This window comes from Carcharhinus amblyrhynchos, chromosome 7 (assembly GCF_965287045.1).
Source record: "Carcharhinus amblyrhynchos chromosome 7, sCarAmb.v2.hapA, whole genome shotgun sequence".
In the NCBI taxonomy this organism is placed as follows: Eukaryota; Metazoa; Chordata; class Chondrichthyes; order Carcharhiniformes; family Carcharhinidae; genus Carcharhinus; species Carcharhinus amblyrhynchos.
Window position 1 is genome coordinate 7030146 of NC_137330.1, and position 14241 is coordinate 7044386.

Here is a 14241-nt window from a genome sequence, read left to right on the forward strand (position 1 = left end):
CGATTGAAAGATCTATCCCATTACGAGGGAAGAAGTGTTAGGGCTTTTAGATGGCATTAAAACTGATAAATCTCCGGGGCCCGATTGCATTTATCCTAGGCTGCTTAGAGAGGTGAGGGATGAGATTGCTGGGCCTCTGACGCTAATGTTTGGACATAGGTGAGGTCCCGGAAGCCTGGAGGATAGTGAACGTGGTACCGTTGTTTAAAAAGGGTAGGAAGGATAGGCCGGTGAGCTTAATGTCAGTGGTAGGTAAGTTGATGGAGAGGATTCTTAGGGATAGGATGTATGCGCACTTAGAGTGTTGCAATCTGATTAAGGATACGCAGCATGGTTTTGTCAAGGGGAAGTCTTGCCTTACAAATCTGGTAGAATTCTTTGAGGAGGTGACAAAAACAGTCAACGAAGGACGAGCCGTTGATGTCGTCTATATGGATTTCAGTAAGGCGTTTGACAAAGTCCCTCATGGTAGGTTGGTACAGAAGATTAAAGCTCATGGGATATGTGGTCAGGTATCTAGATGGATAGAGAACTGGCTTGCAAAGAGGAGTCAGAGAGTAGTAGTGGAGGGATCTTTTTCTAGCTGGAGGTCTGTCACTAATGGGGTGCCGCAGGGCTCGGTACTGGGCCTCTTTGTAGTGTATATAAATGATTTGGAAGAGGGAGTAGGTGGTGTGATCAGCAAATTTGCTGATGACACCAAGATGGCTGGATTGGCGGGCAGTGAGGAGCAGTGTCTGGCAATACAGCAGGATATTGATAGGCTGGTTGATTGGGCAGATATGTGGCAAATGGAGTTTAATCCGGATAAATGTGAGGTGATGCATTTTGGCCGGAATAATGTAGGGGGGAGTTATATGGTAAAGGGTAAGCCCGTAAGGAGTATAGAATCGCAGCGAGACCTGGGGGTGCAAGTGCACAAGTCTTTGAAGGTGGCAGTGCAAGTGGAGAGTGTGGTGAAGAAAGCCCATGGTATGTTAGCCTTTATAGGAACGGGTATAGAATCCAAGAGCTGGAGTCTAATGTTGCAGTTGTACAGAACGTTGGTTAGGCCACATTTGGAGTACTGCGTCCAGTTCTGGTCGCCTTACTACCAGAAGGACATGGAGACTCTGGAGACAGTGCAGAGGAGGTTTACCAGGATGTTGCCTGGTATGGAAGGACTGGGGTATGAGGAAAGATTGAAGAAATTGGGGCTCTTTTCCCTTGAACGACGCCAACTAAGGGGGGATCTAATAGAGGTATATAAGCTTATGAAGGGTATAGATAGAGTAAACAGAGGTAAGCTATTTCCTATGATAGAGACACGTAGGACAAGGGGCCATGGACTTAAGGTGAGGGGGGAGAGGTACAACACAGATATTAGAGGGAGGTTTTTCACGCAGAGGGTAGTGGGGGTATGGAATGCTCTGCCAAGTAAGGTGGTGGAGGCAAACATGCTAGAGTCATTTAAGAGTAACTTAGGCACATGAGTGGGTGGGAGATGGGTGGATATAGGAGATTGTTTTAAATAAGGGTAATTAGCATTGGGGCATCCCTGGTAATGTAAATGGGTATGGTATGATAATAATGTTTTTCTCTTTTCATTCACAGGTTTTAAGTCGGTCCGCCTCGTGTCCAATGAGGGGCATACACGCGATGGGTCGTACTGGGGCTGCTCTTGGTTGTTCGAGATTGGCCTAGTGCTTCATGTCATTAGTGTGTGCCTAAACTGGACAAGATACTGGGCAAGACGACAGCTCAGTGACTATCGCTGATTGCTGTGCAGACACATGGATTTGGGCCGGTGTCTGTGGGAGTTTGCGCATTCTCCCCGTGCTTACGTGGGTTTTCTCCAGGTGCTCCGGTTTCCTCCCACACCCCAAAGATGTGCTGTTAGGCTGATTGGCAGGAATAAATTGTCCCTAAATCAGTTTCCCTCAATCTGGATGGCCATAAAACATTAGACAGGGGTCATGGGTGGAGAGGGGGACTAGTGGTGGTGAGATGGCGGCGCGGGCTCATTGGGCTGAAGGGCCTGTTTCCCAGGCTGATTTTGTTCTTTGTTCTTTATCAATGCTTTGTGGATGCCATTGGCTTTTCTCTTTTCTCTGACAGTGTTAGTGATTTAAACTGCCACTATCCACAAATGAGGTACCACGCCAATAAATACATTAATAAAGAAGCTGCCCCCACAAAGCAACCTAAACAGGAGCAAATATAGGATTTAGGTTTTCTTTGCTGGTTAATTAAAAACTGATCCTTTAAAATCTGTGCTGACTGCCTCTACCCCGACAAATCCCACAACAGATTCATTCATACTTGCTAAGATTTTCTTCACTGATTCCTTCAATGCTTTAGTTTGCAATGATGTTTCAATCCCTCTAACTATTTCATGATTTGTAAGCCTGAAGTCTGACTGTGGGTGGGAAAACTCAGCTTTAAGTAAGTCTTCAAATATGAATCTTAGATCACAAGAACATAAGAAATAGGAGCAGGAGTCGGCCATCTAGCCCTTCGAGCCTGCCCCGCCATTCAATAAGATCACGGCTGATCTGTCGTGGCTCAGTTCCACATTCCCGCCCTCTCCCCATAACCCTCAATCCCCTCGCTTATCAAAAACCCATCAACCCACGTCTTAAAAATATTTAGCGAGGCAGCCTCCACCACTTCAACGGGCAGAGAATTCCAGAGATTCACCACCCTTTGAGTGAAGAAGTTCCTCCTCAACTCCGTTCTAAACCGCCCCCTCCTTTATCTTGAGGCTGTGCCCCCTAGTCCTACTGTCCTTTCTGAGCGGGAAGAGTCTCTCCACCTCTATCCTATCCATCCCATTCATCATCTTATATGTCTCAATGAGATCTCCCCTCATTCTTCTAAACTCTAACGAGTACAAGCCTAGTTTATTCAGCCTCTCCTCATAGCTCAACCCCCTCAACTCCGGTATCAGCCTAGTAAACCTCCTCTGCACTCCCTCCAAGGCCAAAATATCCTTGCGTAAGTGCGGCGACCAAAACTGCACACAGTACTCCAGCTGCGGCCTCACCAGTGCCCTATACAGCTGCAGCAAGACCTCCCTACTTTTATATTCAATCCCCCTCGCTATGAAGGCCAGCATCCCATTAGCCTTCCTGACCACCTGCTGCACCTGCAGGCTGGGTTTTTGCGATCCTTTAAATCTTCATACTCCAAGCTCTTCCAATTAACATAGGAAGAGTAAGAGGCCAGTCTCTTGTTCATTTTCTATCATTTAATTAGAGTGTGGCTGATTATTACATTAATTCCTATCTACTGGCTTGGTTCTGAACACTGCCAATGCTATAAACTTATGTAATTCCTATTCACATTGCTGAAACCCAAAACATCTCAATATTAGTTTATTTTCCACCAGTCATGCTCCAAGCCAAATAGACAATCCAACACTGCAGACAAGTCAAGCCAATCAACCAATGAATTAATTGCAGTTTTATCACAAACAAAATAGAGATGAAATTATTTTCTTTATTCCTGGACACCAATTTAGTTGAATTGGGAATTTGAAGGAGATTAGATTCTCAATGTCAGTAGAAAATATCAAACTAAAAGAGCAATTATAAAAATTTCTGAAGAAGCAGAATCGTGCCCCTGTGTATTCCACTGCAATGCAATCACTACCACATACACACTCCTGGGAACAGGCTGCCTAAAGCAGGGATGAAAGCAAGTCTCGCTTCTGTCATTGTGAAGGTCCTATAATTATGGAACATTTGCCGTTCAGTATTTCAAGTGGGAGAAGCACAAAAATAGAAATATTTGGGAGAATTCTGCCCTAAATGGCATAAAGGTGAGGAGCGGTTTGCGCCAATTTTTTCGGCATGTGCTGCACCCCAATCCTACACATAGTGCACTGAAAACATATGATTCATGTGCAGTAGCTGCAGCTATGCACCATTAACAAGGGGAGCTGCATTTAAACACTCCAGTTGCACCAGGAGGATAAGAACATAAGAACATAAGAAATAGGAGCAGGAGTAGGCCATCTAGCCCTTCGAGCCTGCCCCGTCATTCAATAAGATCATGGCTGATCTGTCGTGGCTCAGTTCCACATTCCCGCCCTCTCCCCATAACCCTTAATCCCCTCTCTTATCAAGAACCCATCAACCCGCTTCTTAAAAATATTTAGCGAGGCAGCCTCCACCACTTCAACGGGCAGAGAATTCCAGAGATTCACCACCCTTTGAGTGAAGAAGTTCCTCCTCAACTCCGTTCTAAACCGCCTCCCCCTTATCTTGAGGCTGTGCCCCCTAGTCCTACTGTCTTTTTTCAGCGGGAAGAGTCTCTCCACCTCTATCCTATCCATCCCATTCATCATCTTATACGTCTCAATGAGATCTCCCCTCATTCTTCTAAACTCTAACGAGTACAAGCCTAGTTTATTCAGCCTCTCCTCATAGCTCAATCCCCTCAACTCCGGTATCAGCCTAGTAAACCTCCTCTGCACTCCCTCCAGGGCCAAAATATCTTTGCGCAGGTGCGGCGCCCAAAACTGCACACAGTACTCCAGCTGCGGCCTCACCAATGCCCTATACAGCTGCAGCAAGACCTCCCTACTTTTATATTCAATCCCCCTCGCTATGAAGGCCAGCATCCCATTCGCCTTCCTGACCACCTGCTGCACCTGCAAGCTGGGTTTTTGCGACTCATGCACAAGGACCCCGAGGTCCCTCTGCACCGTCGCCTGCTGCAGTTTTTTGCCCCGTAAGTAATAGTCCTTCCTACCATTCTTCCTACCAAAGTGGACCACCTCACACTTGCCAACATTAAATTCCATTTGCCATTTCCTGGCCCATTCGCCCAGCCTATTTAGATCCTTCTGCAGACTCTCCACACCCTCCGCACAATTTGCCTTTCCCCCAATCTTGGTGTCATCAGCAAATTTCAACACCCTACACTTGGTTCCCTCCTCCAGATCATCTATATAAATGGTAAATAGCTGAGGCCCCAGCACCGACCCCTGGGGCACCCCACTAGTCACCAACCGCCAATCCGACTAGCACCCATTGACCCCCAATCTCTGCCTCCTATTTGACAACCAATCCTCTATCCACGCTAACACCCTACCCCCAACTCCATGTCCCTCGACCTTCTGCAATAACCTCTTGTGAGGTACCTTGTCAAACGCCTTCTGAAAATCCAGAAAGACCACATCCACCGGCTCTCCTCTATCCACTGCCCTAGACACATCCTCATAGAACTCCAGTAAATTTGTCAGACACGACTTCCCTTTAATGAAACCGTGTTGCGTCTGCCCTATCAAGCAATTCCCTTCAAGATGCCTCGCAATTTCCTCCTTAATGACGGATTCTAACATTTTACCTACCACAGACGTTAAACTAACCGGCCTATAATTCCCCGCCTTTTGCCTGGCACCCTTCTTAAACAACGGCGTAACATTAGCCGTTTTCCAATCTTCCGGCACTTCCCCGGAATCCAGCGACGTCTGGAAAATAACCACCAAGGCATCCACTATAACCTCCGCCATTTCTTTCAGAACCCTCGGATGCATTCCATCCGGTCCTGGCGACTTGTCCACAATCAGCCCCTCCAGTCTGTCGAGCACCACCTCTCTAGTAACAGTAATGTCATTAAGACCCTCCAGTCCTACCACCTTTCCATCGCTAACACCCGGCAAATTATTCACGTCCTCCTCCGTGAAGACAGAAACAAAAAAGTTATTCAAGACCTTAGCCATTTCCCCATCCCCTACCACTAGGTCCCCTTTCTCATCCTCTAAAGGACCAACGTTCACCCTAGCCAGCCTCTTCCTTTTTATATATTTATAAAAACTCTTGCTATCCTTTTTTATATTAAGTGCTAGCCCAGCTTCATAGCTTCTCCTACCCTCCTTTATCAACTTCTTTGTCAATCTTTGTTGACATTTAAACCTTTCCCAATCCTCTTCTCGCCCACTGCTCTTAGCTACTCTAAATTCCTCCGCTTTTAATTTAACACTTTCCTTCACCTCCTTCGTTATCCACGGCTTATTACCTCTCCTCCTACTGTCCTTTTTGACCTTCGGAATAAATTTCTGCTGAGCACCAAGAAAGATCTCCTTAAAGATCCTCCACTGCTCCTCAGCAGACCTACCTTCCAACGCGCTCCCCGAGTCCACATTCGCCAATTCTTCTCTCATCCTACCATACTCCCCTCTATTCAAACAAAGGACGCGTGTCCGGGAACCCACTTTCTCCTCCTCCATCTGCAACAGAAACTCCACCATGCAATGATCACTCTCTCCAAGAGGATCCTTCACCGCAAGGTCCCTAATTCTACCCGCCTCATTACATAGCACCAGATCCAAGATAGCTCGCTCCCTCGTCGGCTCCAACACACACTGTTCAAGGAAATTATCCCGGCAGCATTCCAAGAACTCCTCCTCGAGCCCACCTCGTCCAACATGGGTCGACCAATCAATATGCAGATTGAAATCTCCCATAACTACTGCCGTCCCATTCCTGCACGCCGCACTTATTTGCGCGTTAACAGCCCGCCCCACCTCCAGATCATTATTTGGTGGCCTATAGACGACACCCACCAGCGTCTTCCTCCCTTTGCTGTTCCTAATCTCCACCCACAACGATTCCACTTTCTGCTCTTTGGCTCCGATATCATCCCTTGCTACCACCTTGATACTATCCTTAATCAGCAGAGCTACGCCACCCCCTCTTTCCTCCTGCCTATCCTTCCTAAACACTTGATAGCCCTGTACATTCATCTCCCAGTCCCTGTCACCTTGCAGCCACGTCTCTGTAATGGCCACCAGATCGTATCCATTTGTGTCGATCTGCGCCACCAGCTCATCCACTTTATTCCGAATGCTTCGTGCATTCAGATAAAGCGCTTTCATCCCAGCCTTCACCTGGACCCTATTTGCCGTAACGCCACCAATTGGGACATCCTCGGCCTCTTCCCTTACCTGTACCCTATCCTTAACTTTAGACCTCGTAGCGTCACCTACCCTCGCACCCTCCCCCCCCCTAATTAGTTTAAAGCCCTGTCTACAGTCCTCTTTACTCGATTCGCCAACACTCTGGTCCCAGCACGGTTCAGACCAACCCCATCCTGCCCGAACAAGTCCCACCTACCCCAATACTGGTGCCAATGCCCCATAAATTCGAACCCATTCCTCCCACACCAATCCCTGAGCCACCCATTCACTTCCTTTATCCTGTCAACCCTACGCCCGTCTGCACTCAGTTCAGGCAGTAGCCCAGAGACGACCACCTTGTTGGTTCTACTTTTTAATTCCATTCCCAGCTTTTCATACTCCCTCCCCAGATCCTCAGTCCGCACTTTGCCTACGTCGCCGGCACCCACATGTACCACAACGACCGGATTCTCACCCTCCCACTCCAGGTTCCTCTGCAGCCCAGCTGCGACATCCTGTACCCGAGCACCAGGCAGACAACACACCCTTCTGTGCACTTTGTCATTATGACAACGGACAGTGTCAATACCCTTCACCCCACTATCCCCAATCACTACTACATTCCTTTTCCCCTTCTCTTTGCCTATGTCCTGCTGCATCACTGGTGACATGCACACCGGCCTCTCACTTCAGCAAGGGAAAGAAAGCTAGCTCAGCTGCTAGATGCCATGGTGAGGTGGGCCATTCTCTATCCCCAAGAGGACAAATGACATAGAAGCAGGGACACAAATGCAGCCTGGAATGCAAGAGGCCTTGGAAATCAGTCTCCAAGGCCTGACATTGACGACTGCCACCCAGTGCCGGAAGAAAATTAATGACTTCATCCAGGCTGCAAGAATGAGTGTCTGCACTGGCATCAGTCCTGCCTGTCACCTGAAATATCCAAGTCAATCCACCCCCTGAGACTCAGCAGCCATCCAGCACCTGATCCCCAGTCTCATCCGCAGATGCCTATGGCCCATCATAACCCCTGCCTGGAAAGGCATGGTGCTAACATTAGCCACCTAATCTCTGCCACCTCTCTCAATCAACCCCTTTTATCTCCATAGGAGAAAATAACAGAAGAGAGCAGCACAAAACAGGCAAGCGTGTTCCCAAGTTGCAGCTCCTGATCCCCTTCGAGGAGCAAGCAATGGAGTTCTCAGAGGAGCCACATGAGATAGTTGAGTATCTCCAATGATCCACAAAGCCTTCATCCATTATAACCTGTCTCAAGTAATTACCAAGCTTCCCAAATATCTGACACTCACATTGAGCAAAAGGTCCTCATTGAGAATCCTTGTAGTATAAACCTGCATGCATCCGTTTGGACGCATGGTGCAAACTAGCTTCTATGAAATTTAGATAGATGGTAGGGAAGTGCCCTCCTAACTTTCATGCAAGGATGTCCATTGTGGGGAGCACCACTGAATGCATGCAGTGTACAGCAACGTCGTAATACCTGCTGAGCTCCCTTGACTGGGGCTACACCTGCCAGACCTGTAACTGTTAGCGGGGCCTAAGATTCAATAAACCCCAGAGCCTTTCCAGCAGACGGGTTATTTACAGCATACTCTATGCAATGCATAGGCTGACAGGCAATTCATACCAGCAGTGGGGGGATAGAGCCTAAACTTGCCAGAGAGGCCGGCAGCAGAGTGCTCAGGGTGCCATCACGCATATATTAGGAGATCAGGTTGAGAATGCAACATTATATGGAACCTCTCAAAATCTTACAGCAGGCAGGGAGTCTCAACCCCCAGAAACCTCAACCCGAGGCCTACTGGCCAAGCCCAGCACCCATGAGGCCCCCCCCATCCCACTTCTCAGCATGGCAGTAGCTGACCTACCCTCTTGCAGCCTGGACGTAAGCAGTACTTACCTCTTGCTCTCCCTTGCAACTGTAGTGATTCGTGCCTGTATAACATGATGCTATAGAGGTGGGTACATTCCGGGAGGGGGTAGGATCGCGTGCCAAACTCATTAATGGGATTGAAATCCAGTCACTGTCATGCTAATCAGCATCGTGCCTGATCCAGTTTGCATCAATAGGAAGGAGGGTCAAGAGAATTGCAAACTGTTTGACACTAGGCCAAAACCAATCTTTAGGCTCACACAGTGTACTCCAGGATCAGCACAATCTGTGCCAGGCATGGCGAGGTCAGGGAATTGTCAGAATCATTAATTGTGTTGCACAAGCAGCCAGTAGCACGTCTGTTTATTTCTTTTCTGTTGCTGGGTTCGGAAGTTCATAGTCAGAGTGCATACTTTTAAAATGTTTCATAACAGAATTCTGCTATAATTACAGAGGTGCATATCGGAAAAATTTTTAAAAAGTGGAATTCCAGAATTAAATAATCAGAATTCCACCAAAAGGTGGAAATTTCTCAACCATCCATATCAGTGTGAGTACTTAATAGAAAACTTCAACTTATATAGCACTTTCAACATTAGAAAAACCCAAGGGCTTCACAGAGATGCTAACAAAAAAAAACAAACACTGAGCCAAAGGAAGAGATATTTAAAATAAAAGCAGAAAAGTAGGTCAAGCAACATCAGCAGCGAGAAACAGAGGTAATGTTTCAGGTTGATGACCCTTTGAGAAAGGAAGGGACCAGGCCATTGAGGAAATTGAAAATAAAGTTAAGAATTTGAAACAGGAAATGGGAGGTAGGATGGGGAGCAGATTGTAGAAATAAATACCTTTCTAACTAAAAGTTGTAATACAAGATAAACAGCATAATTAGGACCTGGCTTTGATTCTTTTACTTTGTTAAGCATGAATACATTCCTTTCTTTCTTGTCAAAGCTCCAACTGGGGTTACAGCAATGATCTTGAGAACAGCAAACCCCTTATTTCTGCACAACATTCCTATAATGAATATTCATGCTGTGATTCTTTGGGCCAAATAGCTGCAACTAATACAATTCAAGATCAATACTTCTGTCCAGAGTAACCCAATAATCTGACACAGATTGGCTGTTTTTAGATGAGATCAGTATCTATTCTGACTGCACCAACCATTTTCAGCCCGTAACACAGAACTTCAAACTTTAAGTTCTTTAAAAGGACAGGGTGGAATTAAATACCACTTGAGTAACATTTGCTTAAGACTTGAGTTCCAGCTAGATCCTTGGATTAATCTGGGTAGAAATAAGGAGTGGGATGTCAGAGAGCTGGAAGGGGCATTGATACCAAATGTGATAGATCAAAGCAAAATGATGGGCATGAGGCTGATGACGCCGGATATCTGGTACCAGTAAGATCGCGAGGGGGAAGAAATCGGACATGAACCTGATTTCTCGGCTCTCTCACGATCTTACCACCTTGTCCCGCCCATTGGCCAGCAGGACGCAACGGTAAGATTGCCCCTTATGTGTCTGTGAATCCATTTTCATGTAATAATTTTTAAAATATTCCCAGAGGAATGTTACGAAATTGCACTTGTGCTAGAGTTCCTGATGAGGGAATGAGAAGCGAAGACTGAGGCTGCAGGATACAGTACAGCAGCCAACCCTCCTCTGCCACACCAACGCCTCCCCCAACACCTCAACATTAGAGTTCTATCTGTCCGAGGAGGAAAGACCATGTATGATGTGCCATGATCCCTAACTAAACTGACACCATGAAAAAATTTAGACGTTCTAAATAATCTTTCTGCCAAAACATCCAAAGGTAAGCACTAAGGAGACATATTCTCTTTAATCACGTTTCTTGCATATTCTAATTTTTTTCTACTTCATCTCTATTTCAAACATTGCAGCCAATATTTCAGAACATCCTCTGACCCTACTCTTCCTGATCCCCTTACAACTTTTCAAATTTACTCGTGTAGTCCCTCGTAAAACATCACAGCAATGTATTTTGTGACTCTTTGTTTGCAGATTCGCACAAAGAGTTTCATAAAAATGCTTGAAATGCTCCACTTGATGTCAAATTTTAATCCAGACATCAAACTATACCAGCATTAACCATCCCAGGCAAAGGCTATGCCGTAGGCAAAGGAAACAGCAGTTCACAGAAGGCCCAAATGCTGTATCAAGTCATAGAGGTTTACAGCATGGAAACAGGCCCTTTGGCCCAACTTGTCCATGCCGCCCTTTTTTTTCAAACCCCTAAGCTAATCCCAATTGCCTGCATTTGGCCCATATCCCTCTATACCCATCTTACCTATGTAACTATCTAAATGCTTTTTAAAAGATAAAATTGTACCTGCCTCTATTACCAAGTCTGGCAGCTTGAGCCCGACGCTCACCACCCTCTGAAAAAATTGCCCCTCTGGAGACTTTTGTATCTCTCCCCTCTCACCTTAAACCTATGCCCTCTAGTTTTAGACTCCCCTACCTTTGGAAAAAGATATTGACTATCTACCTTGTCTATGCCCCTCATTATTTTACAGACCTCTATAAAGTCACCCCTCAGCCTCCTACGCTCCAGAGAAAAAAGTCCCAGTCTATTCAGCTCTCCTTATAACTCAATCCATCCAGTCCAGGAGCATCTTAGTAAATCTTTTCTGCACTCTTTCTAGTTTAATAATATCCTTTCTATAATAGGGTGACCAGAATTGCACACAGTATTCCAAGTGTGGTCTTACCAATGTCTTGTACAACTTTAATAAGATGTCCCAACAACTGTATTCAATGTTCTGACCGATGAAACCAAGTGTGCTGAATGCCTTCTTCACCACTCTGGCCATCTGTGACTCCACTTTCAAGGAGCTATGAACAAGTATACCTAGATCTCTGTTCTGTAATTCACCCCTACGCCCTACCATTAACTGAGTAAGTCCTGCCTACTTCAATCTACCAAAATGCATCACCTCGCATTTGTCTAAATTAAACTCTATCTGCCATTCGTCAGCCCACTGGCCCAATTGATCAAGATCCCGTTACAATTGGAGATATCTTTCTTCACTGTCCACTATGCCACCAATCTTCGTGTCGTCTGCAAACTTACCAACCATGCCTCCTATATTCTCATCCAAATCATTAATATAAATGACAAATAACAGTGGGCCCAGCACTGATCCCTGAGACACACCGCTGGTCGACAGGCCTCCAGTTTGAAAAACAACTCTTTACAACCACCCTCTGGCTTCTGTCAAAAAGCCAATTTTGTATCCATTTACATACTTCACCGTGGATCCCATGAGATTTAACTTTATGCAACAAACTACCATGCGATACCTTGTCAAAGGCCTTGCTAAAGCCCATGCAGACAACATCAACTGCGCTGCCTCATCTCTCTTCTTGGTTACCCCTTCAAAAAACTCAATTAAGTCTGTGAGACATGATTTTCCACCAACAAAGCCATGCTGACTGTCCCTAATCAGTCCTTGCATCTCTAAATGCCTGTAGATCCTGTCTCTCAAAATACCTTCCAACAATTTACCCACCACAGATGTGAGGCTCACTGGCCTCACTGAGGTTCTCAGGCTTTTCCCTGCAGCCCTTTTTAAACAAAGGCACAACATTTGCCACTCTCCAATCTTCAGGCACCTCACCTGTGACCGTCACTGATTCAAATATCTCAGCTAGGGGACCTGCAATTTCCTCCCTAGTCTCCCACAACGTCTATGGATATACCTGATCATGTCCCGCAGATTTAGCTACCTTGATGCGCTTTAAGACTTCCAGCACCTCCTTCTCTGTAATATGTACACTCCTCAAGACATCACTATTTATTTCCCCCAAGTTCCCTAACATCCATGCTTTTCTCAACAGCAAATACTGATGAGAAATATTCAGTTAGGAGCTCGCCCATCTCTTGTGGATCTGCACACAGATGACCTTGTTGATCCTTAACAGGCCCTACTCTCTCCCTTGTTACTCTTTTGCCCTTTATGTTTTTGTAGAAGCTCTTTGGATTCTCCTTTGCCTTAACTGCTAAAACAATTTCATGTCTCCTTTTTGCCCTCCTGATATCTCTCTCAATTCTACTCCTACACCCTCTGTACTCTTCAAGAGATTCACTTGAGCCTATCTGCCTATGCACATCATGTGCCTCTTTCTTCTTCTTGACCAGAGTCTCAATATCCCGAGTCATCCAGGGTTCCTGACTTCTGCCAGCCTTGCCATCATTCTAAGAGGAATGTGTTTTACCTGAATCCTGATTAACATACTTTTGAAAGCATGCCACTTACCAGGTGTCTCTTTGCCATTCCACAGACTCGCCCAATTAACTTTTGGAAGTTCCTGCCTGATATCATCAAAATTAGCTTTGCCCCAATTTAGAATTTTAACTTTTGGGACAGATCTATCATTCTCCATAGCTATCTTAAAACTAATAGAATTATGGTCACTAGTCCCAAAGTGATCCCTCACTAACACTTTTGTCACCTGTCTTTCCTTATTTCCCAAAGGAGGTCAAGTTTTGCCCCATCTCTAATCAGGCCATCCACATACTGAATGAGAAATTCTTTCTGAATACACTCAAAAAATTTCTCTCCATCCAACGCTCTAATACTATGGCTGACCCAGTCAAAGTTGGGCAAATTAAAATCTCTATTACCACCCTATTTTTCTTGGAGCTATCTGTAATCTCCTTACATATTTGCTCCTCAATTTCCTGCTGACTATTTGGGACCCTATAGTAGAACCCTATTGAAGTGATTTCCCCCTTCTTATTTCTCAGTTCTACCCGTACAGATTCAGTGGCCAAACTCTCGGCTATATCTCCTCTCACTGCAGCCATGATGCTTTCCCTAATCAAAAGTGCAACTCCCCCTCCTCTCTTACCTCCTGTCCTATCTTTCCTATATCTGGACCCTGGAACATTAAGCTTCTTATATTGAACATTAGGCCTCTTACATTGAAATAAATTAAGTTTAATCTGGAGTTCCCTTACTCTCTGTCTTGCTTCTGTCTGGTACGAGGATTACTGACACTGCCTTTACTAATTAATGTGCTCTCCTTAACTTCTGTGCTGTTCTCAAACTTCTCTTCTGTCTCCCTACTGCTTTGGATCCCACCCCCCCCACCAAACTAGTTTAAACCCTCCCGAGGGGCTCTAGCAAATCTCCCCACCAGGATGTGAGTCACATTCCAGTTTAAATGTAACCCATCCCTCTTGAACAGATCAGCCCTTTCCCAGAAAAGATCCCAATGATCCAAAAATCTAAATCCCTGCCCCCTGCATCAGCTCTCAAGCTAGGCATTCATCTACGTAATCCTCCTATTCCTACTCTCACAACTACGTGGCACTGGTAATAGTCCTGAAATTACTGCCTTCAAGGATCTGCATGTTAGCCTTCTGCCTAACTCTCTATAATTAACAATTCAGGACCTCATCCCTTTTCCTATCTACGTCGTTGGTA